The 24,199-nt window shown below is 47.4% G+C and overlaps 1 protein-coding gene across 4 annotated transcripts in view; it reads left to right on the top strand.

Moving 5' to 3' along the window:
• The window catches only part of BCOR (BCL6 corepressor), a 302,507-nt gene that overhangs the window by 235,372 nt on the left and 42,936 nt on the right, over positions 1–24,199 (top strand). For 2 of the 4 annotated variants that reach the window (XM_089673920.1, XM_089673921.1), the window contains exon 1: positions 6,629–6,953. The exons of 1 other annotated variant lie outside the window; for it this stretch is intronic. The gene's annotated coding sequence lies outside the window, so the exon portion shown is untranslated. Of the gene's footprint in view, positions 1–6,628; positions 6,954–24,199 lie in introns of those variants that run through there. One more of the 4 variants, XM_089673918.1, reaches the window with a different exon arrangement.

Below are 24,199 nucleotides of genomic sequence, written 5' to 3'. Positions count from 1 at the left end.
CCCATCATCGTTACCTACCAATCATCTCCACCTACCCATCTCCTCTACCTGCTTGTTATCTCCACCTGTCCGTCATCTCCACCTGCCCATCATTTCCGCCTAACCAGCACCTCTACATGCACATCATCACCTACTCATAAACTCTGCCTACTGATCACATCTACCTGTCTGCTATTTCCACCTACCTATAAATTCTGTCTACCTATAATCTCCTACTCATCATCTCTACTTACTCATCATTCTGCCTACCAATCATCTCCACCTACCCATCTCATTTTTACCTGTCCATCATTTCCTCCTCCTCAGTACCTCTACCTGCCCATCATCTCCATCTACTCATCTTTACCTGCTCCTTATTACCGCTTACTCAATTTCACCTACCTTTCAATCTCCACCTATTTATAATCTCCAGCTACTCATCATCTTCATCTACCTGCCATCTCTACCTACCCATTTCTACCTGTTCTTTGTCCACTGTCCATAATTAGGCCATATATGGGCTGGTTCAAGCATGAAAAATAAGCCCAATGAGGGATAAAGGTCCAAAGGAGAACTGATGAATGCAGGGGTTGTGGGAAAAGAAGAGTTTAATGAAAAGTGAACGAGAGAGATGAGGCCATGGAGACATGAAAGCAAGGACTTTACTGCATGAAATTCTTACATGTGGGTGACCACAGAATCGCCCTTTGTATTCTGTCCTCATCTAATTTCAGCAGGGACTGATTAGAATTTGTAACATTCTAAAAAAAAAAGCCATCAATATAACTTCATCACTGGTACACTTGAGATGCACAAGTATCACTGATAACAGATTAGTAAATCACCCCCTTTGAACATTGCAAATATTTACCAGATTTGAAGAGAACAATACAGGTTTAGACTCACAAAGACTGTGGTGAGCTATCATTAAGGACACTATTGTAAGACAGTTATCTATAGCTGACATGCTGTGTCCATGAATTTTAGTTATTTATGTAGAAGTAGACTTATTGATGGGGAGTTCTTGTTGCACTATAATTTTCAACAACAAAAAACTGATTTATTTGTACAAATTACGTAAACCGATAGAGCACAAATAATACACCGAAAATATAAGAGTATCCTTTGCTGACATACATCTGAGTTACTGCCCTGCCCTTATTTCCCATTTGGTTTTCTTGTTCCGGGTCAGTGCCTATTTAGGTAGGCCAGGACTAATATGACAGCCCTGAAACCTGTACATTTAAAACAAAAAAAAAAAAAACATGCGCTGGCAGCCCTGTATTCTATCCTCATATGTTTCCTCTAAAGAAAATATATCCTATTGAAACCATTTGAAATGGTTGTGAATACAAGTTCTGGTATTTTGCTTGCTGTGCTCTGTTTTTAATCATTTGAGAAAATGGATGCAATAGTGGCTCACTGTAATAAGTGCCAAAATGTAAGATTACCTATTCTATCCTAAGGCGAAGGCTTGCTCGTATCGGCAGTAAAAAACAGCTTCGCTTTTCACTACAATTTCTACATCAAGCGAGTCCTTCTACTTGGTAGAATACGGTACTCTCCGCTGTCACATTCAAACAAATCTGGAAGCCGAGCAAGGAAGTTCAAGGATTGTGTGAATGCAAATTCTTCTGCTAAGAAATCGAGCTGGATCAATGCAGACCATAAAAAAATCGTAAGCCTAGTATGGATCTCTAGATAGATAAAGAAGCTGGGCTGATATGCTGCTGTCGTAGATCTTTGCAGAAAAGCCACAGATGGAAGGCGGAATAAAACATTATGCTAATGTCATAGGGCTACCTTATAATATAATAAACATTTTTGTTAGTATGATACAAATTGTCAACGACTTCTAATTGACACCTAATTCTGACCTTTTCCATGGGGTCCCATAGCACTGTGGGGTTTAACTGCTTGTTTAGACTAGGGTTGCAGGGATATGGTGTGTTACTTACCCTATCCCTTGCAGTGTGGGAAAGGGGGGCACTAGGTTTGTCTAATTCCTAGAGTTCAGCATTAAGGTATTTATGTTCTATTAAATTGTAATTTACCTTAAATCAAACCCTTTCTGAAAAACACATTGGGGCTGCCATTGCTAATCCACTTTCTGAAGGTGCCTGTAAACTAAACAATTGGGTTCAATAAGGATGGCCACTGACCTGGAACAAGTATATCAATAAAATCAGGCATCCTTAGGCTACGTTCACACTAGCTTTGTCAGCAACGCTTCTCAAACGCATATGAAAATTCAGCACATGGCAGCACACAGTGCTGTTCAAACTGAAACGTTAGCTTCACATCGCAGCAAAACTGACACCTCATGTTGAGTCAGGAGGAGTTGAAGCCTCCCATTCAAGTCTATGGTGCCGCTCCTCAAACGCCTGGCAGGCATTTGCGACACAGTTGCAATGCGGTTGTGGAACCTTAATACCATTTAACTTCATTATAGGCATTTGTGGTGCGGTTTTAACGCTTAGCAAACGCCTATCAACCTCCTCAAAACCGTGCATAAAGCATTTGGGGAGCATTTGAGGACCGTTAAAAATGCATCCCAAACGCCTAACGCCTGTCAAATGCTATCGGGGCGTTTGACAAGAGTTAGAAATAAAGTCAAGTGTGAACGAACCCTTACTTTCACACTTGTTCCGAGTAAGAGACCCAAGGTATTGAAGAAAGAAGGTAAAAAAAAGAGAACCAACAAACAACTTCAGCCCCCATATCTCTCTTAAGTCGGCCATCCATGGATCAAAATGCGGTCTTTTCAGTAGGGACCAGCAGAATTTTGATCCATCTATGGGCACCCTGGTTATATAGAAATTAATCTACTGATCGACTTCTGTGCAACCACCCTGTTGGTTAAATGACAAGTGCTACTCAATCAACTGCAATGGCTATAGCCTGCAGCACTGATCAGTGTGTTCTGATGGGGGGTGAGTTTTCCAGCTTTCAGAAAACAAAAGCTCAGCGGAGACAATTCCTTCATCCTCTTCGAATGTGTGGATGGGGGAATCAAGTCTTTTTCCTTGAACCCACTGGATGAACAAAAAAAACTGATTCATCTATGGCCAGCTTTAGGAAAGGTTTCCTTTATATTACATGGTTTTGTAGGAAGACAGTAAGACTTGGTCAGTTTTTAATCTATTAAGGATCTGTTCTGGCACACAACTCACTGTCTGACATTTTCAGACAAGCCTGAAAGATTCATCCTATTTATTTATTACACTACTTACATAGCTCCATCTTAAACTGTAGTGATAATTGCAAAGCGTCATTTGGCATTCTGAGTAGATCTGAATTGCAGGGGGTCCAGCAACTTGATTGGCGGTTTCCCCTTTGCTGTCTGCATTGAGGTAGCCACAAACACTATCAACATCATCGTAGTGTATTAGTACAACTAACAGCTGCAACACTCATAATTGGAACAAGCAATGATCATTGGTGTTGACCACATGCTGCAATATTGAGGGGAAATATTACAATATCACAACCTGATTTCTAAGAAACCACCACACTCAAGTGCTATGCCTGAGCATTCTAATTATTACTAGGCCCAATTAGTTATGTAAATGATGGAAAATGGTCAGTGCTTGATTCTAGCAGCATAGACATTCCCCAGTAATATAGAAAACAGTCTGACCTGTATGTAGTCAGGACATATCCGTCACTAGACTTGTAGCATCATGAAACATTGATGAAGGCATTCACTTTCTTTGCTTATGGCAGGAATGGCCCATGTGTGAAGAACATAAAATGTATGAATTATGTATATATACGGGAAAGAGCTATACCAAATATATTTTACACATAATTTAGTATAAATTCAACACTTAGCTTTAATTGTATGAAAGATAAAAGGCAAGGGAAACAAATTGCTCTGCAGACAGTTGGAGGAAGCGTGGTGCGGTATGATTCTCCTACCACATTACCTGCCAGGATCAGATTCCTAAATAGTGTACTGACCCCTATTGTGTGCAGAGGTGATGTAAACACAGGACATAACTAGAGAAGAAAAATGTGCAATAAATAGATAGTAAAAAGAGTCATGGGGAGAAAAATCTTCATACTGTTTTTAATATCTCTATTGATTTCTGTATATAAACATTACACTATGAGATAGGGGTACTAGATGGCATGCAGTTTAAAATTCAACAAAAATCATCTTGTGTATTTAGTGTTTAAAGAAGCGCTTGTGGTGTCGGGGTAAACATGCTTCACAAGGGTGTATGATTCATTATAATATCTTCATAAACATTTTAAAGAAAGCGAACCACATCCATATACTGAGAATGGCCACAAAGTGTATCGTATAAGAACATGTAGCCTTTCCATCCAGAGCTCTGTGGAATCTAGGGTTCCTTGAGCAGTGGCAAATTGAGCTCTCACCTACACTGATCTTCCACTGACTACTGTAGGGTCACTTCAATGCTGACCAGTAATGTTAGAGGGCACCACAATTCTCACAATCCATTTTTCTGTTTCAATTTCAAGATTACAGCTGAAAAAAATGTTCTCCTGTAGATTAGGCAGATGTTAAAATGGACTGCACAGCACTCTAGTATGCCAATTTCTATTATTTCAAACTGTATACAACCTACTAATCACATATATGCACTGTGAGCTGTAGGTATCATATTTAGCAAAATTCCCTGAGACCTGAATATTACTTCAAGGGTTCCTCTGGGGTAAAAATAAAGTTGAGAGACTTTCTAGATGATCCCATTTTCTGAGCATGGTGCCACATTGGGAAGCCAATATGGTAGGGTGAAATTCAGTCCAGTTCAGTCTCCAGGAAGGTGATCCCCTGAAAAGAAGATATCCCAGGAAGGCAATATGCCTGTAAGGTGATGCACTAAGAAGGAGATATCCCAAGAAGGAGATGCCCTAGGAAGTAGATACCCTTGTAAGGGTATGCCTTAGGTAGGAGATACCCCAAGAAGGTGATGCCCTAGCAAGGAGATACCCCATGAGGGTAATCCCCCCAAGGAGGAGATACCCTTGTAGGATGCCCTAGGAAGGAGATACTGTTGTAAGGGGATGCCCTAAGAAGGAGATACCCTTCTAGAGGGGGTTTCCTAGAAAGGAGATACCCTGTAGGGGGATGCCCTAGAAAGGAGATACCCTGTAGGGGGATGCCCTAGAAAGGAGATACCCTTGTAGGGGGATGCCCTAGAAAGAAGATACCCCAGAAAGGAGATACTTTTGTATGGGGATGCCCTAAAAAGGAGATACCCTGAGAAGGAGATACCCTTTGTAAGAGGATGCCCCATGAAGGCGATCCCCTAAGAAGAAGATACCTCAGGAAGGTGAAGCCATAGAAAGGAGATACACTTGTATTTCCTTATGTATGGTATCCCATAAGAAGCAGATACCCCAGGAAAGCGATGCCCTAGAAAGGAGATACCCCAGGAAGGCAATCCTGTATTGAGATACCCTTGTAAGAATATGCCCCAGGATGGTGATCTCTTAAGGAGGAGATACCCTTGTAAGAGGATGCCCAAGGAAGGCAATGCCCTAGAATATAGAGATACCCTTATGAGGGGATGCCCTAGGAAGGTGATCCCCCAAGAAGGAGATACCCCAGGAAGGCTATGCCCTAGAAAGGAGATACCCCATGAAAGTGATACCTTAAGAAGGAGATACCTTTGTAAGAGGATACCCTTGTGAGGGGGTGCCCCAGAAAGGTGATCCCCTAAGAAGGAGATACCCTTTGTAAGAGGATGCCCCATGAAGGCGATCCCCTAAGGAGATACCTCAGGAAGGTGAAGCCATAGAAAGGAGATACACTTGTAAGGGGATACCCCAAGAAGGCAATTCCATAGGAAGGAGATACTTTTGTAAGGCGATACCCTAGGAAGGGAATCTCCTCTTGCACCATTTCTATTACCTCCATTAGCTGCCATATGAAAAATAAGAGAAACCAATGTCTCTGCATCCAGGTGGAGGACGCCGGGCGTTGTACATTTCTAGGAGCGCAGTACCTGCCAGGATCGTATTCCTATGTGTTGTACAGACACGATCTGTGAAGGAGCTGTGATCTGTGGAAGTGGGGTGCTCCTATGTGGGTGAGGAAGGATCACCCCACTTCCAGCACCTTATCTGGCAGAGCAGAGGGCGTGTAGGAAAATAGCAGAGAAGGCAGCCAGAGATGCACGCATCGAGATAAAGAGAGCGAGACAGGAATGGTTCCAGAGAGAGGAAAGAGCCGTTCCACAGGAAGAGAGATACGATCCAGAATTACAAACAGATTATACGGAGGAAGAGCACGAGACGGGAGAATCGGAGAGCGCGGGAGATCGGTAATGAGGACATGGAGGGGGGGAGGGGTAATTGCCGCCTGTCTCGGCGCTGTCACTTGGACATGACACATTAGATATCAGCGGCTGGTCGTCTTTCTAGAGGCAGGGCCTGGCACCTTCACGGGAGCCGGCACTGTGCGGCCAGGTCACAGGTGTAGACGGTGCCGAGCTTCCCCTCCGCGATCACCTTCCCCGGCACACAGCTAACACCGGGGGAGGAGAAGGAAGGAGGGAGGGGGAGGGCTTGGCGCTACTCCTGCTGCCGCCTCCCACCGCTCATCTTTCTTCTTTCCTGGGGGCTCCGGAGATTGACCTCGCTAACCCACCCCCCACCCGGCGCCTCCCCCTCCTCCCAGCCAGGGGAGGGACCGCACCGCTCAGCCGCGGCTCCACTGCGTGTACACCAGCCTGCAAATAACAATAATAAACTTTGCTGCGATCGCTGCGCGGCTACAGAGAGGCACGGGGAAAGGCAGGCGAGCGGAGCTACACCGCCGGGACTTATCCATCAGCGCATACGGGATTTATTACACTCCGGGCTCCGGAAGAAGGATGCTGCCACTGGGCTGCCGCTCAACTGCTGGGATTTACACGCAGCAGCCAAGCCGGACACACGTCTAGGCTGGACGGGGAACACGTTATCGGAGCGACAGAGCGATCAACCCCGGACTGCAGGTGAGTGCTGGAGAGGAGCGCATTGGGGGGATCAGGGAATGTCTGCCAAGATATGGGCTCCCTCTTCTATATACTGCAGGAGGAAATCCCTATCGGAGGGGCGATCCATCGCACTGTAAGCGGAATGGATAGCGCCGGGTGCGCAGTATAGATCGGGAGAAGTCTGCAATAGAATGACGGCAAGAGAGTCTATACGGCGCTGTGATCGGATGGTATAGCGCTGAGTGGGGATCGGGGAAGTCTTATACAATGATGAGACTGGAGGGAAGACCGTCCATATAGTGAGCTGTTATCGGATGGCACAGCGCTGGGTGCGCAGTGTAGATCGGGGAAGTCTGCTATACAATCATGAGCCTATATACCTCACTGTGATCGGATGGTACAGCGCTTGGTGCGCACTATAGATCGGGGAAGTCTGCTATACAGTGATGGGACTGGACGGACTGTATACTGATGTCTGAGGATTTCCTATCATATATACGGCACTGTGATCGGGAGAAAGTCTATAGAGCGCACTGTGATCGGATGGTACGGCGCTGGGTGCGCAGTGTAGATCGGGGGAAGTCGGCTATACAATGATGGGACTGGACGGAATGTATAGTGTCTGCTGATGGATGGGGGCTCCGTGTTCTATGGATTTATACGGCGCTGTGATCGAATGGTACAGCGTTGGGTGCGCTGCGTGTATCGAGGAAGTCAGCTATACGGCAGTGATGAGTCTATAGAGCGTACTGTGATCGGATGGTACAGCGCTGGGTTCGCAGCGAGATCGGGGAAGTATGTTATACAGTGATGAGTCTATAGAGCGCACAGTGATCGGATGGTACAGCGCTGGGTTCGCAGTAGGATCGGGGAAGTATGCTATACAGTGATGAGTCTATAGAGAGCACAGTGATCGGATGGTACAGCGCTGGGTTCGCAGTGGGATCGGGGGAAGTCGGCTATATAATGATGGAACTGGACGAAATGTATAGTGTCTGCTAATGGATGCAGTGCTCCGTAGTCTATGGATTTATATGGCGCTGTGATCGGATGATACAGCGCTGGGTTCGCAGTGGGTTCGGGGGAAGTATGCTATACAGTGATGAGTCTATAGAGAGCACAGTGATCGGATGGTACAGCGCTGGGTTCGCAGCGGGATCGGGGAAGTCGGCTATACAGTGATGAGACGGAACGGAATTTCTAATGTCTGCTGATAAATGAGGGTTCCGTATAATATATATATATTGTCGCGGGGATCGGGGAAAAGACTGTTCTACAATGAGACTGAAGGGAGTGTATGGCAGTTGTAGCATATTATGGGATGAAGACCACATCGCACAATGAGCCGATGCGGGTCCGAGTTTTGTTTTGGATTGTATATATGTATATATGGATGAGGTTCAGTTTTGTTTTATGAGCTTTGCAATGTATGGGGGGTCTCGGTATAATATCACTGGCATTCGGAGTTCTGTTTTCGAAGTATTGCAGAATGTCCATATCAGATGTGTGTGTTTTGTATATATATATTGTATATATGTGTGTATATAGAATACTACTTGTGATCGGATGGTTTTCACAGTTCTGTTGTTTGTATTTTTGCATTATAAGTGACTTCGGTATTAGCAGTGAAATACAATGTATATGTATATATATTCTGTGATCGGATGGTGTTTGGAACCTTGCAGTGTATAGGGTGTCCAGACGGTGTTCTATAGAATGTAATATTTGGAAATCTCCGTATATTGTTCGCTGTGTATTGTAATGTATAGAGGTGTCAGTATAACATATTGAATATCTGTACTGTAGAATTGTGTGCTATGTGGGTGATCCGGTATGTGTGGTATACCGGTGCCGATGTCTCTGTCTATAGGTGGCCCGGCCGGAGATCGGGATTGTGTTTGATGTGGGAAGGCTCGGCCGATACGCCTCTGATGGATTTCTATGGGATGGAGGCACTCAGGGGAGATCGTTACATCTTATGTGATGTGTCGGTGACAGGCTGTGTGGTGTCATCGATCACCATGATGTGTGTGAAGGGGGGGAGGGGAGATGAGGGAAAGTCCCGCGGTGTCCCTGAACTGGGGTGACAAGTTTCCGCACACACGGGGACAAGGCGACCTTTGTGTCATCGGAAAAGTTTACTGAGTGCCTGGCGGTGACAGCGGGATGTGTGCCGAGCTCGGGGATCTCTATGGATGTGCGCAGAGTTCGGGGATCGGTATAGATGTGCGGAGCTCCGGGATCTCTATGGAGGTGCGCGGAATTCTGTGATCTCTATGGAGGTGTGCGGAGTTAGGGGATCTGTATAGATGTACGGAGTTCTGTGATCTCTATGGAGGTGCGCGGAGTTCTGTGATCTCTATGGAGATGTACGGAGTTCGGGGATCTTTATGGAGGTGCGCGGAGTTCGGGGATTTGTATAGACGTGCAGAGCTCTGTGATCTCTATGGAGGTGCAGGCTGTGTTCGGATCTCGGGGATCTGCATGGCTGTGCGGCCACCTCGGAATGTCCTTGTGTCAGGACACATCCTATTGATCGCGGTGATGTGTGAGGACGCCGTGCTTTGTATGACTCCGGGGAGATGTGGAGGCCCCCCTAGAGATCGGAGGAGGGGGATGGGTGTCTGGGATTACAAAGAGTTAAGTCTCGCTCTCTAGCGATCAAATAAGGACTCCTGGCAGCCGCTTGTTTGTTCAGCCGACTCCTCGCTGCTGATTTCTCTTCCTGCTCGGGGCACGGCGAGGTTATGAGGAGTGTTCGTGCTGGCCTTGTCCCTGCGGGCCGCCCCTCCCCCTCCATTAACCCTGAAAGTGCCGCTGTGGCCAGACTTTCCGATAACCCCGGATTAGTACTGAATGTAATTCTGCTTCCCCGGCGGAGCCTCTGCGACTGTAAACCACTAATTGGTGGCGTTTATTGCAGCCTTTTAAGATGGTCTCGATGTGACCTTCTGTATATTGGTTCTCATTAAGCTTTATTCCCCCCCCCTCCAGTTAGCTGTACAAAGGGAGGCGATCGGCTCGGACGATGTGGCCTGACGATCCCGGGGCTGTGGCGGCGGGGAGGACAGTAAAACCGTCTCGGGAAAGATATGAATATGGAAGCAATTAGACAAGATGGGCCATTTCATAAGAGCAATAAAGCAGCGCGGGCTGCGAAGTGACAGCTTTAATGTTCAGCTGGAGGGCTCCTACCGAGCGTGACATGTCTGCTCCATTAACCCCTTCCTGGGACGGGCCCTCTACACCCCCACTCTTCTACCTCTTTTCTATGGATTTATCTTCAGAGCTGATCTGCTGGATGGCAGCAATTGTGGCTACATCTACACGTTTGATCGCTCACCTACAGACCACACATGGCCTGCTATAGATCACATCGGAGCGATGGTCACTTGACAAAGCGAGATTCCCTTTACAGCTTAGTACATGAAGTGAGCCAAGATTTACTTCGCACAAAATGGTCACTCATGTCAGAAAAAATAGATATTCCCTCAGGAATGATTGGACGATTAAAGTCACCAGATTGAAGTAGAGGAAAATCTTTCAATTACAATTCCCTGTCTGACCGCAAATACTGGGAGAACGGTCTATATATATATATATATATATATATATATATGTATATATATAATTACAGGGGCAGACTGACCATTTGGAAACTTGGGCGCTGCCCGAGGGCCCGGAGTCAGTAGGGGGCCCCATGAAATGCCCTTGGTATCTTTTTCGTAGGCTTTTTTGAGTTTGGGCAAGGACACAGGGGCCCCATGATCCCCTATTGCCCGGGGGCCCCATAAGTTGTCAGTCCGCCCATATATATATATATATACGTGTGGCCCTCTGGTCACAACCGACCAGAATAGCTGCTGAGTAAACTGTGAGGTTATCTTCAGTCTAGTCATCTGTAATCATGGATTATCTTCCAATAGTGATGTGTGATCAGGGGTTATCCCCCAGCTGTGTACTAGTCATCTATAGGTAGGGGTCGGGGGTTATCCCCCAGCTGTGTACTAGTCATCTATAGGTAGGGGTCGGGGGTTATCCCCCAGCTGTGTACTAGTCATCTATAGGTAGGGGTCGGGGGTTATCCCCCAGCTGTGTACTAGTCATCTACAAGTGGGGATCGGGGGTTATCCCCCAGCTGTGTACTAGTCATCTACAGGTAGGGGTCATCCCCCAGCTGTTTACTAGTCATCTACAAGTGGGGATCGGGGGTTATCCCCCCAGCTGTGTACTAGTCATCTATAGGTAGGGGTCGGGGGTTATCCCCCAGCTGTGTACTAGTCATCTACAGGTAGGGGTCGGGGGTTATCCCCCCAGCTGTGTACTAGTCATCTACAGGTAGGGGTCGGGGGTTATCCCCCCAGCTGTGTACTAGTCATCTACAGGTAGGGGCCGGGGGTTATCCCCCCAGCTGTGTACTAGTCATCTATAGGTAGTGATGGGGGATCAAGGATTATATTTCAGTTGTGTAGTAGTGATATGGTGAAGGATCGGGGATTATCTTTCAGTTGTCGTCTATAGACAGTGATGGGGGATCGGGTAGCACCCCATAATTGTGTAGTAGTGACCCTATATGATGAGGGATCAAGGGTTATAATCCAGCTGTGTACTGGTTATCTGTAGATAGTGATGAGGATCAAGGATTATATTCCAGTTGTGTAGTGGTGATCTATTATGGTGAGGGATCGGGGATTATCTTCCAGTTTCCATCTATAGACAATGATGGGGATCGGGGGTTATCCTCCAGTTGTGCGCTGGTCCCCTATTATGGGGGATCGGGGTTATCCTCCTGTTGTGCGCTGGTCCCCTATAATGGGGGATCTGGGGTTATCCTCCTGTTGTGCGCTGGTCCCCTATAATGGGGGATCGGGGTTATACTCCTGTTGTGCGCTGGTCCCCTATAATGGGGGATCGGGGGTTATCCTCTAGTTGTGTGCTAGTCATCTATAGACGGTGATGGGGATCAGAGATTAATTTACAGGGGTAGGTAGTGGTGGGGTCGTTCGATGTAGGTAACCATGTATAAACCATCAGGGAATGTTCTTTGTGTGAATGGCAAGTTGTGCCTGTGTTCTCCTTCCCATTGAGCGGCAGGAAGCAGCCTAGCGCTAAACAAACACTGATCAGTTGGATAGGGATTGGTGATAATTAGTGAGCCCGGGGGAGGGGGACACACAAAGGCTGGAGATGACTCAGGCACTTGACAATTAGTGACTACAATCCCGAACTGGAGCCCATCCTGCGCTCCGAGTCCTGCCGATCATGTTATTATGACAGCACTGATCGCGATCCCGCTCCATCCAGTGTTTGACGTGTTCATGGTGGAGGGGATCATTAGGACACGTTTTAATGGCTTATCTGAGGATGGCTCCCCTGGGATTTGTGGATGTTCTGGGTAACACGTTCGGTGCTGATTTAGATCGGGCTCCCAAATACGAGTGTTCTTTGCATCCGCCTGATTTATAAGCTCGGTACACGAGAAAAATAATGTCAGAAACAGCGGTAAATTGAGCTTGACAGACTTATTTTGCATGACTGTTCTCTGCTTAAATTACCCATCGAGGCCCGTCTGTCCTAAGCGGTGCTACGACTCCGGCTAGAAAAGCCCATCCAGGACAATAGGTGATATCTGGCTGTGTATGGCAGTGGTGTAGCTGGATGGGAATCGGCTATAGGCCCAAGACCCGAATGGGTGGCATGACCTCTGTGTTATAGGCAGGCTTTGTGGTGTGCAGTGCATTGTAAATGGCATGTCATCTGTGTCATTGGCAGCTTCCAGGTTGTGGAATCAATTTGTGGATGGAGGTCAGATATAGGTCCAAGCCTCTGAAATGGAAGCCATGTCCTCTGTGTCATAGACAGACAATGGGTGCTCAAAATGGTGAGTAGATCGAGGTAAGATATAGGTCTAGGACTCTGGAATAAATGGGCAACGTCTGGGTGTGAGACGATGGAGGTCGGATATAGGTCCAAGCCTCTGGAATGGATGGAACGTTCTATGTGTCATAGGAAGGCTTTGGGATCCGAAGTATGTTGAGTAAGATATAGATCCAAAAAATTGGTGGCACCTTATCTGTGTGGTGGGTACGCTTTAGGTTGGCAGAATGGTGAGTGGATGGAGACCAGATGCAAGTCCAAGGTTCTAGCATGATACTATATTATCTCTGTCATAAGCAGACATTGGGGTGAACAGTGTAAATAGATGGAGACTAGAAATAGGTCAAATGCTCTAGAATGGATACCATGTTATCTATGTCATAGGTAGGCTTTGGGGTATACAGTATGAATGGATGGAGACCAGAAATAGGTCCAAGGCTCTAGAATAAATGGAGACCAGATCTAGATCCAAGGCTCTAGAATGAATGGATGGAGACCAGATCTAGATCCAAGGCTCTAGAATGAATGGATGGAGACCAGATCTAGACCCAAGGTTCTAGAACGGATACTTGTTATATGTGTCATAGACAGGCTTTGGGGTATACAGTATGGATGAATGACCAGATCTAGGTTCAAGGCTCTTGAATGGATGGAGACCAGATCTCCACCCAAAGCTCTAGAATGGATACCTTATTATCTGTGCCATAGGCAGACTTTGGGTTATACAATATGGACGAATGGAGACCACATCTAGGTCCAAGGCTCTAGAATGAATGAATGGATGGAGACCAGATCTAGATCCAAGGCTCTAGAACGGATACCTTGTTATCTGTGTCATAGGCAGGCTTTGGGGTACACAGTATAGATGGATGGAGGTCACATCATAAGTGCAGGATTCGGGAATGGACTTCTTGCCATCTGTACCATCGGGCAGGCTCTGAGGTCCTCAGTGGAGTGTGGGTATGGAGGCCAGGTATAGGTCCAATGTTTTGCAATGGTTGTCATGTCACCTGTGCAGTATAGCTTGTGGATGGATATAGGTGAAGGTAGGGGCAAGTTAATGGCATCTTATCTGTGTCATTAGCAGCTTGGTTTCTGGATGGAAGTCAGCTGTAGGCCCAAGAGTCAGAATGGGTGGCATGTCATTTGTGCCATAGGCAGGCTTTGGGTTGTGCAGTATGAAGGTCAGATATGGGCACAGACTTGAGAAATCGATTGTTTTCCTCAATACCACATGAAGACTTCAGGGCTGTGCATTAGACACACTGAGCCAAAGCCAGCCTCTGGCCCGATCCTGCGTGTAAAGGGTTAATGTGTGCTCTGGGAAGCCGCTGTCCTTATCGCACATCCCCTCCCCCAGTCTGTCTCCATCTGATGCACAATCCAAACATTAGGCTGGATTCGGAGAGCCCTCGGAGAAGGAGACAACCTGCTCAGGGAGAAGCAGAGATAAAGCAGAGGGCTGTCTCCACAACGATCCGAGCCCTGCAGGGACAGCTGGAAGCGTTATGCGTGATTAATAGGAATAATAAAAGGCTTGCGCTCGCAGCCCCGGCTCCAGGAAATAAAAGCCTCCATTTAATATGTGTGGGACTCACGGCTGAGCTGGAGGCAGACACTTCGTACAGCCCGAGCTGCTTCCACTCGCCCTGATGGATCCTCACAATTACCCATTAGACGATACGTCCGCTTGTCTTTTAGCGGATCAGCGTAGCTCTGTCACCACAGACACAACCGATCGGATGAGGAGGATGAAGAACGATCGCTGCCTAGATATCGACATTGTGTAGTCAGGACTAGGGAAGGTGCCCGCTGTTCTTTTTACTACACAGGGAGATCACAGCGCTGAGTGACAATGACCGGAACTGCCTGCGGGACATTTGTCACATCGGGGACTTGTCTGGGCAGGTTTGTAAACCGGCCGACCAGGATCGCTCACTACAAGTGAAAAGGAATCTGTAGAGCGATCACACATCCCTCTGAACTATGATTATAGAACGATCATATACCCATCTAAACCATGATTATCACATACTCCTCTGAACGATGATTGTAGAGCGATCACAAACCCCTATGAACGATGCTTGTAGAGCGATCACAAACCCCTATGAACGATGATTGTAGAGCGATCACATACCCCTCTGAACGATGATTGTAGAGCGATCACAAACCCCTATAAACGATGATTATAGAGCGATCACATACCCCTCTGAACGATGATTGTAGAGCGATCACATACCCCTCTGAACGATGATTGTAGAGCGATCACAAACCCCTATGAACGATGATTATAGAGCGATCACATACCCATCTGAACCATGATTGTAGAGCGATCACATACCCCTCTGAACGATGATTATAGGGCAATCACATATCCCTCTGAACATGATTGTAGAGCGATCACACACCCATCTGAACGATAATTGTAGAGCGATCACAACCCCCTATGAACGATGATTGTAGAGCGATCACAAACCCCTATGAACGATGATTGTAGAGCCATCACATACCCCTCTGAACGATGATTGTAGAGCGATCACATACCCCTCTGAACGATGATTGTAGAGCCATCACATACCCCTCTGAACGATGATTGTAGAGCGATCACAAACCCCTATGAACGATGATTATAGAGCGATCACATACCCCTCTGAACCATGATTGTAGAGCGATCACATACCCCTCTGAACGATGATTGTAGAGCGATCACAAACCCCTATGAACGATGATTGTAGAGCGATCACATACCCCTCTGAACGATGATTGTAGAGCGATCACAAACCTCTATGAACGATGATTATAGGGCAATCACATATCCCTCAACATGATTGTTGAAGCAATCACATACCCATCTGAACGATGATTGTAGAGCAATCACAAATACCTATGAACGATGATTGTAGAGCAATCACAACCCCCTATGAACGATGATTGTAGAGCGATTACAAACCTCTATGAACGATGATTATACAGCGATCATATACCCATCTGAACCACGATTGTAGAGCGATCACATACCCATCTGAACGATGATTATTGAGCAATCACATACCCCTTTGAACATGATTGTACAGCGATCACATACCCATCTGAACCATGATTTTCACATACCCCTCTGAACGATGATTGTAGAGCGATCAAATACCCATTTGAACCATGATTGCAGAGCGATCACATACCCCTCTGAACGATGATTGTAGAGCGATCACATACCCATCTGGACGATGATTGTAGAGCGATCATACAACCCTCTAAACCATGACTATCACATACCCCTTTGAACGATGATTGTAGAGCGATCACAACCCCCTATGAACGATGATTGTAGAGCGATTACAAACCTCTATGAACGATGATTATACAGCGATCATATACCCATCTGAACCACGATTGTAGAGCGATCACATACCCATCTGAACGATGATTATTGAGCAATCACATACCCCTTTGAACATGATTGTACAGCGATCACATACCCATCTGAACCATGATTTTCACATACCCCTCTGAACGATGATTGTAGAGCGATCAAATACCCATTTGAACCATGATTGCAGAGCGATCACATACCCCTCTGAACGATGATTGTAGAGCGATCACATACCCATCTGGACGATGATTGTAGAGCGATCATACAACCCTCTAAACCATGACTATCACATACCCCTTTGAACGATGATTGTAGAGCGATCACATACCCCTCTGAACGATGATTGTAGAGCGATCACATACCCATTTGAACCATGATTGCAGAGCGATCATACACCCCTTTAAACCATGATTGCAGAGCGATCACATACCCCTCTGAACATGATTGTAGAGCGATCACATACCCATCTGAACCATGATTATCACATACCCCTCTGAACGATGATTGTAGAGCGATCATATACACCTCTGAACGATGATTGTAGAGCGATCAAATACCCATTTGAACCATGATTGCAGAGCGATCACATACCCCTCTGAACGATGATTGTAGAGCGATCACATACCCATCTGGACGATGATTGTAGAGCGATCATACAACCCTCTAAACCATGACTATCACATACCCCTTTGAACGATGATTGTAGAGCGATCACATACCCATCTGAACTATAATAATAGAGCGATCACATACACCCTCTGAACGATTATTATAGAGCAAACACAAATCCCTCTAAACGATGATTAAAGAGCGATCACACACCCCTCTGATCTATAATAGAGCGATCTGAACGATGATTGTAGGGATCACATACGATGATTATAGAGCGATCTCATACTGCGGACACTGTATCAGGCCGGTGACTGAAGAGCGATAATTGTAGAACGACCACCCCTCCAGCTCTAGGATTTCAGGTTGCTGATCGTAGATCGATCCCCACACTGCTTGTGGTTATCTGACCGATGATGGTAAAGCCATCACCCAGCCAACTCAACCACACAATGTAAGGTATACCAGCCAAATATAGCCCAGTACCCGGCGGGTGGGACGGGTTTGCGGTGCGTTTTTAGTGCGGTGTGTTTGTGGAATAATGTATTAATTTATTGCAATTTCTTATTAAGAAGTGTTTGCTGTATGGTGCGGAAAATGCACGATTTATAAATAGACATGGAAGCGCAGCAATGGCTTGTTGGAATACATTCGTTTTTTCTGCGTGTGCATTTGTGATGCAGGTTTGCTGCCTGTAAAAGCGCACCTGACTGCATCCGATGTGAGCCCGTGACACTGATCAGCGATGTCCCGGACAGCCCTGCCACATCGGGACGATGATTGTGGAGCGATCTCGGACAGCTCTGACACGTCGGGCCTAAGATTGTGGAGCGATCTCTCGGACAGCTCTGACACATCGGGCCGATGATTGTGGAGCGATTTCTCGGACAGCTCTGACACATCGGGCCGATGATTGTGGAGCGATCTCTCGGACAGCTCGTGCACATCGGGCCGATGATTGTGGAGTGATCTCTCGGACAGCTCGTGCGCATCAGGCCGATGATTAGTTTCATGTGAGCTCAGGGCCCCCCTGTCAGGGTTGAGAGGAGAGCCAAGATTGGAATTGGTTCCGCGATGTGATCTGATGTCAGGAGGCCTATCGGAGGGCGATGTGTCACCGTGCAATAAATGATGTGCGAGTCTCCAGACACGGACTTCACACACGTCGCCACGTTTATCTGTCATGCCGTATTTATGACAGTTGTGTAATCTGGGAGATTAGAGGTCTGTGTCCTATAGGGCTGTTGTGATGTAGCAACACATAAAAAGCCAACTTGCTGGAGCAAGTCATAGCACGGCTTGGCTGAAGTTCAGAGTGCTGGAAGAAATGCGATCATTGTGTGGGAGCAGCTGTTGTGTGCTGGTAGTTCCCCTGCACTGTGCCTAGCACCGCCACACAGCTCCCCGGTTAACCCTTCACTGCCACCTCCTACCCCTGCTGCACCATAGAAGCCTCTGGTTGATTATATGGGTGGCAGACCTCAGGGCACAGGGGTGTTCTGGTGCCAAGAATTTTTGGAATGGTTTTCGAGAAATGTAATCCTGTTTGCTGCAGTAAATATTAGGTGAAGATTTTGGCATGGTTTGCTTTCAAACCTCAAGTAACCGCAGCTGAGTTTAATACAGAGAGCTCCACGATGCCTAAGGGGTAGGTCTGGGGTCCATTCACAGGTTGGTGTTGGCTGAATGTGATCCTGGGGCCTGTTCACACCTGTGAGTTTTAACACATGTCTACCCCAGGTCAGAGAACCAGGAGATTGACGTTACAGAAGATGTTGGTTAGCCAGAGAAGTTGAGGAATTTGGGAACTGAGTGATGTTCAGTGGTGTGGACACAAGGAAAGGTGAGCACTCAGTCTTTGTCATACATAACAAAGGGTTGAAGTGTTACTTTTCACTATGGGATTATTCACACTGTGTTGGATTCAGAAGACAATCTTGCAAAGTGTATAATGGGGGGGAACATTTTGTGCACAGCTGGATTCCTTTCCCAGAAGGCCCACCATAGAAGAGAGGCAGCCAAGGCCTCAGCATTGAAATTCTCCCCACACCCCCAACTGGGACACTTGTACTTAGATATTGGGCTCAGGGGACAGTAAATCGGGTGGTTCCAGAGCACTTGGTAGAAGCAGCTCCTAAGTGGCCTGCAACCTCCACCCTGAGAACTGGCTGTCAGGATTTCATTATTCCCCTTTAGTGAAAGTTCTTCTCACTTTTCGTCGTTGTGACACAGAACAAGAAATAAAGAAGACGGAGTCAACGGACAAAAAGGTTCTGACATTTACCCACCTTATCACAAGCAAACTTTTGTCTGGAGTTGGGCTTTAAAATGTATGTAAAGGCAGAAATATTTTAATTCAGTTAGAGCTTGTTTAAATTTGCAGTTGGGAAGGAGGGGGGGTATTAAAAACAAGAGTTGGGCTGCATTTGAAGCACCCCCAAGATGCACATGCTGTGGTTGCGATTCTTTCATAAATGATGGCTCTTGTAGGGTTCACCGGGCAGTAAGCCTTCCCAGTGCACCCCATTCAAATGAGTGGTGAGGAAGCACAAACCCCCTGCCACCCATAGCTGCTGTGTATTGGTGCAGCAATTACAGGGTTAAAACCCAGCGAGGAAGAGGCCTCACAATCCTCACCGCCTGTCAAATGCCTTTGAAAAGTGTTTTGACTACAGATTGCTTTTCAGAGGCGCTCAGTTTAGACAACACTCAGCCCCTGACCAGTTCCTATTGGTGTCCTCAATAAGGAGAGTCGCCCCTTTTATTTGTCCCGTGATCGTTGTCACTGAGAAATCTGCATTTTAAAGCTGTCACCAAAGCAGAGAGGAGATTTCTTGTGTCCCCAGGACAGGACCTGAAGGGAAATGTCCTCAGCAGGACACTCCTAACGATGAGTGACCCCTAACCCCTCCTAAGCGAAGAAAGAACAAATATTGATGATCTATTGTCATTATTTCTATTGAACAGAGGAAGTATTGGTGCCAGCAAAGTCTACAAAGATGTCAGGAAATGTATGTATATCATTATAATGTGGGGGTTTGGGGAATGTGATTGCACAGTTCTAGCCCCTGTCGAGCTATTTTACAAAGGAAGGATGTGGTTGTTGTCCGTAGCAACATTTCCCGTGGTTACTATGGACAGCCGTGTCCCCTATCTGGTGTGGCTGGTCCTCTCTAGGTGGCCGCGTCTTCCTATCCTGTTCCTATCACCGCATTCTGGCGGTGAAAGGGTTAATGAAGCAGTCATCGGCGGCGGCACAGCTGCGAAGAGAGTGACAGAGCGGAGGGCTGTCTGCAGTTTCTCCCTCGTCGCTGACTGTACAGTAATAATAGGAGGCTGTTTAATTCTCCGATCGCGTCTGGGCACAGCGGGGAGAAGGCAGGGGGACTGCGCGCCGCCATGTGTGTGCCCTGCCGCCGGCCCTGGCAGGGGGAGCGGAGCCAGGCTGCTGATGAGCCGCCGATCAGTCTGGGCAGCGGACACATCACAGGTGACAGCGCTGGACTGAGAAGTGACAAACAAGGCGGCGGCGGCTTCTATAGAGGAGCCTGCTAGAAAGGCGGTGGAGGGGGCGGATGGCCCCCGGGCGGGTGTAAATTGAAGGCTTTGTGTTTGTTGGAATGTGTGCCGCCCGTCACTGGATCCTTTGTTTGGGATCCCCCCGGGCACTGAGCTGACCCCCTCCCCCTTCCCCCAACATGATTAGCATGGCGCTGGGCGAGCTCCGATCCGCTCCGCTCCTGACACGCCGTCCTACTGACTCGGAGCGGAAATGTAGAGAGAAAAATCGGTTTATCTTAATCTATGGCATCGATCGGCGCTGGGGAGCCTCGGGGGAGGCAGGACGGAGCAGCTGCTATAAAACAAAAGGGGCCGCTGCTTAACATGAGCGCCACGTCTCCCCGATGTGTCCTAAATCAGCCGGAGTCCGCTCTGCTCCGCGCATTGTACCCCTATAAACGCTCAGAGCGCATTGTACCCCCATCCGTCACCGGAACGCACTGTACCCCCATAAACTGTCAGCGCGCTGTACCCCCCATAAACTGTCAGCGCGCAATGTACCCCCAATCCGTCATCAGAGCACATTGTACCCCCCCCCCATCCGTCATCAGAGCACACTGTACCCCCCATAAACTGTCAGAGCGCAATGTACCCCCAATCCGTCATCAGAGCACACTGTACCCCCCCCCATCCGTCATCAGAGCACACTGTACCCCCCATAAACTGTCAGAGCGCAATGTACCCCCAATCCGTCATCAGAGCACACTGTACCCCCCCATCCGTCATCAGAGCACACTGTACCCCCCATAAACTGTCAGAGCGCATTGTACCCCCCATCCGTCACCGGAACGCACTGTACCCCTATAAACTCAGTGCACTGTACCCCCCATCCGTCATCAGAGCACACTGTACCCCCCCATCCGTCATCAGAGCGCACTGTACCCCCATAAACCCAGCGCACTGTACCCTCAAACTCAGCGTACTGTACCCCCAATCCGTCATCAGAGCGCACTGTAACATCCCCCCATCCGTCATAGGAGCGCACTGTACCCCTATAAACTCAGAGCGCATTGTACCCCCCCCCATCATCAGAATGCACTGTACCCTTCTAGATTATTAGAGTGCATTGTACTCCCCAAATCAGAGCGCATATGTCCCCCTCCTCCATTATTAGAGCGCATTGTACCCCCTCATTACATTGCACCCAGATTGTCAGCGCATTGTACCCGCCCGCCCAATATTATCAGAGCGCATTGTACCCCATCCCGATTATTGTGCCACCTCCCCCCCGGCATTTAGCAGCAGGACGCGGCGCTGGCGCAGTGACGAGAAGACGGCTCTCTCCCCCCAGAGCAATTAAAATGCGGCCCTGGAATAAATCATCCGCCGCGATAATCCTGTTAATAAAACGCAGCTTGTTCCCTGACACTTCCCGTGTAACCCATGGGCTGCCGGAGCGCTGTAAGAGGCCCGCTGGTGGGAAAGCGGACCTGTCTTACCCCCACCCCCCCTCCCCCGCTCCTTCCGATCGGAGATAAAAGGCGATGATCACATTCTGGAGAGCCGGGAAGGGCCATCTGGTGTTCCGCTTCTCCGCTGACACTTTCTCAAGGTCACGTACACAGTGCGATCGGATCAGCGGAGGCTCTAATGGGATTTAGGAAGGATCGTGTAGGGCGATGTTCGGCAGCGATCACATCCTGATATTCTGTCAATCCCGGTGCTGTCGCCAGATACTGGCCGCTTTATGAGGTGTCACACCTGTCACCGGGGGACATCCGGGAACTATGACATCTGGCCATGCCGATGTGCCTCTGGCAGCCAGGACCCACATATCTACTAAGAGTAGTCTTCCCGATTATCGGGGTACAGGCTTTGTATGGTACAGTAATTATCGGGGTGCATAGATTGAGTACGATACAATCACCTCCTGATTTTCGGGGTGCACACTGTATAGTATAGTCACTTTTTTAATTGTCGGGGTGCAGTATAATCACCTCGGGGTGAATCACCACTGTATGGTACAATCACCTCCTCATTATGGAGTTACAGCCTGTGTATGGTACAATTACTCCTTAATTATCGGGGTACATCCTATTTTTTTTATAATCCCCTCCAGAATATTGGTGTACAGGCTGCGTGTACGCTACATTAATTATCGGGGTACATAGATTGTATATGGTACAATCACCCCCTGATTATCGGGGTTCAGACTGTATGACACAATCACTTTCCAATAATCGGGGTGCATAGACCGAGTATGGTATATTATATAACCACCTCCCGATCACCGTGTGTGCATTGTACTTCAGCCTTCCTATAGATCGCGGACTTCCAGATTCCCAGGCTCTGGCACTGTAGTTATAAGTGACCCCCCAATCAGTATCCCCCTATCCTCTGCCCCACATACACGCTCAGGACCCTCGGACGGTCTATGTAGTGAGAGGTCGCTTCTGGGAGCCCCGGTCAGCTGTCTAGGAAGCGGTCGAGTGCCAGCTATTTGCGGCTCAGTATGTAGGTCACGGAGTGATGGGGTATGTGGCCCTTGAAGTGGGGGGCCGGAGGCAGGAAATAAAAGGCTCTCCCGCAGCTGCCTGTCACCTTTCACCTGCCGCCTGGAGCGGAGCGCACAGCGCCTGCTAATGCTCAGTCCGATCACTAATGATTTATCTCCCCTCCCCCCCTCCTCCAACAGTCGGCTGTGTGCGCTCAGCCAAGACACGTGTGAGAGAGACCAGGACACCCACCCAGGGGCCCCTCTACACCTACCGCCCGGGGCCCTGGAGCTGCTGGCCATGTGCTGGAGCGGTCCAACGGCCTTTTACTGGGGTTTAGTCATTCCTTTAATTGAGTCTAATGTTATCTCCGGCTTGGATTATAAGAATGTACTGGAGGAGCGCTCTCCATACTAATGATCGGGTGTGTATAGTGGAGACATCGGTACAATCCGTGCGATAAGGAGGTATACCCGACGTGACAGTATACATCAATAGCCTGTACGATGTATAATAGTGTGCCCTATACCGTACGATGTATTATAGCGTGCCCTATACCGACGATGTATAATACATATAATGGTGTACCCTATACCGTACGATGTATTATAGCGTGCCCTATACCGTACGGTGTAATATATACATATATATAATAGTGTGCCCTATACCGACGATGTATAATACATATAATGGTGTGCCCTATACCGTACGATGTATTATAGCGTTCCCTATACCGTACGGTGTAATATATATAATAGTGTGCCCTATACCGACGATGAATTATATATATAATAGTGTGCCCTATACCGTACGATGTATAATACATATAATGGTGTGCCCTATACCGTACGATGTAATATATATATAATGGTGTGCCCTATACCGACGATGTATTATATATAGTAGTGTGCCATATACCGTACGATGTATAATAGCGTGCCCTATACCGATTATGTAATATATATATATATAATTGTGGGCCCTATATCGTACGATGTATAATAGCGTGCCCTATACCGTACGGTGTAATATATGTATATATAAAATGGTGTGCCCTATACTGTACGATGTATTATATAATGGTGTGCCCTATACCGTACGATATATTATATAATGGTGTGCCCTATACCGTACGATATATTGTATATAATGGTATTCCCTATCATTGTGTGCCCTATGCTATATGATGTTTTATATAATAATGTGTCCTATACCGTGCGATGAATTCTATATAATTGTGTTCTGTATAATTAGGTGTCCTAATGTGGCCGTGTAATGTAGTCGGCTCTGATGTGCCCTATCCGGGGTAATCTGTGTACTATAACTTGGATGATATGTATGGCTACGATGTGTCCTCGTAGATCGGCCGATGCAATGTATAGGTCCGTGTCATATAACCGGCTTGAGATATG

Source organism: Staurois parvus, unplaced genomic scaffold (genome assembly GCF_062004578.1).
Source record: "Staurois parvus isolate SC_StPar_1 unplaced genomic scaffold, SC_StPar_1.0 ptg000145l, whole genome shotgun sequence".
Lineage (NCBI taxonomy): Eukaryota > Metazoa > Chordata > Amphibia > Anura > Ranidae > Staurois > Staurois parvus.
The sequence above is the reverse complement of the archived record's forward strand: the minus strand, read 5'-3'. Positions and strand labels throughout refer to the sequence as shown.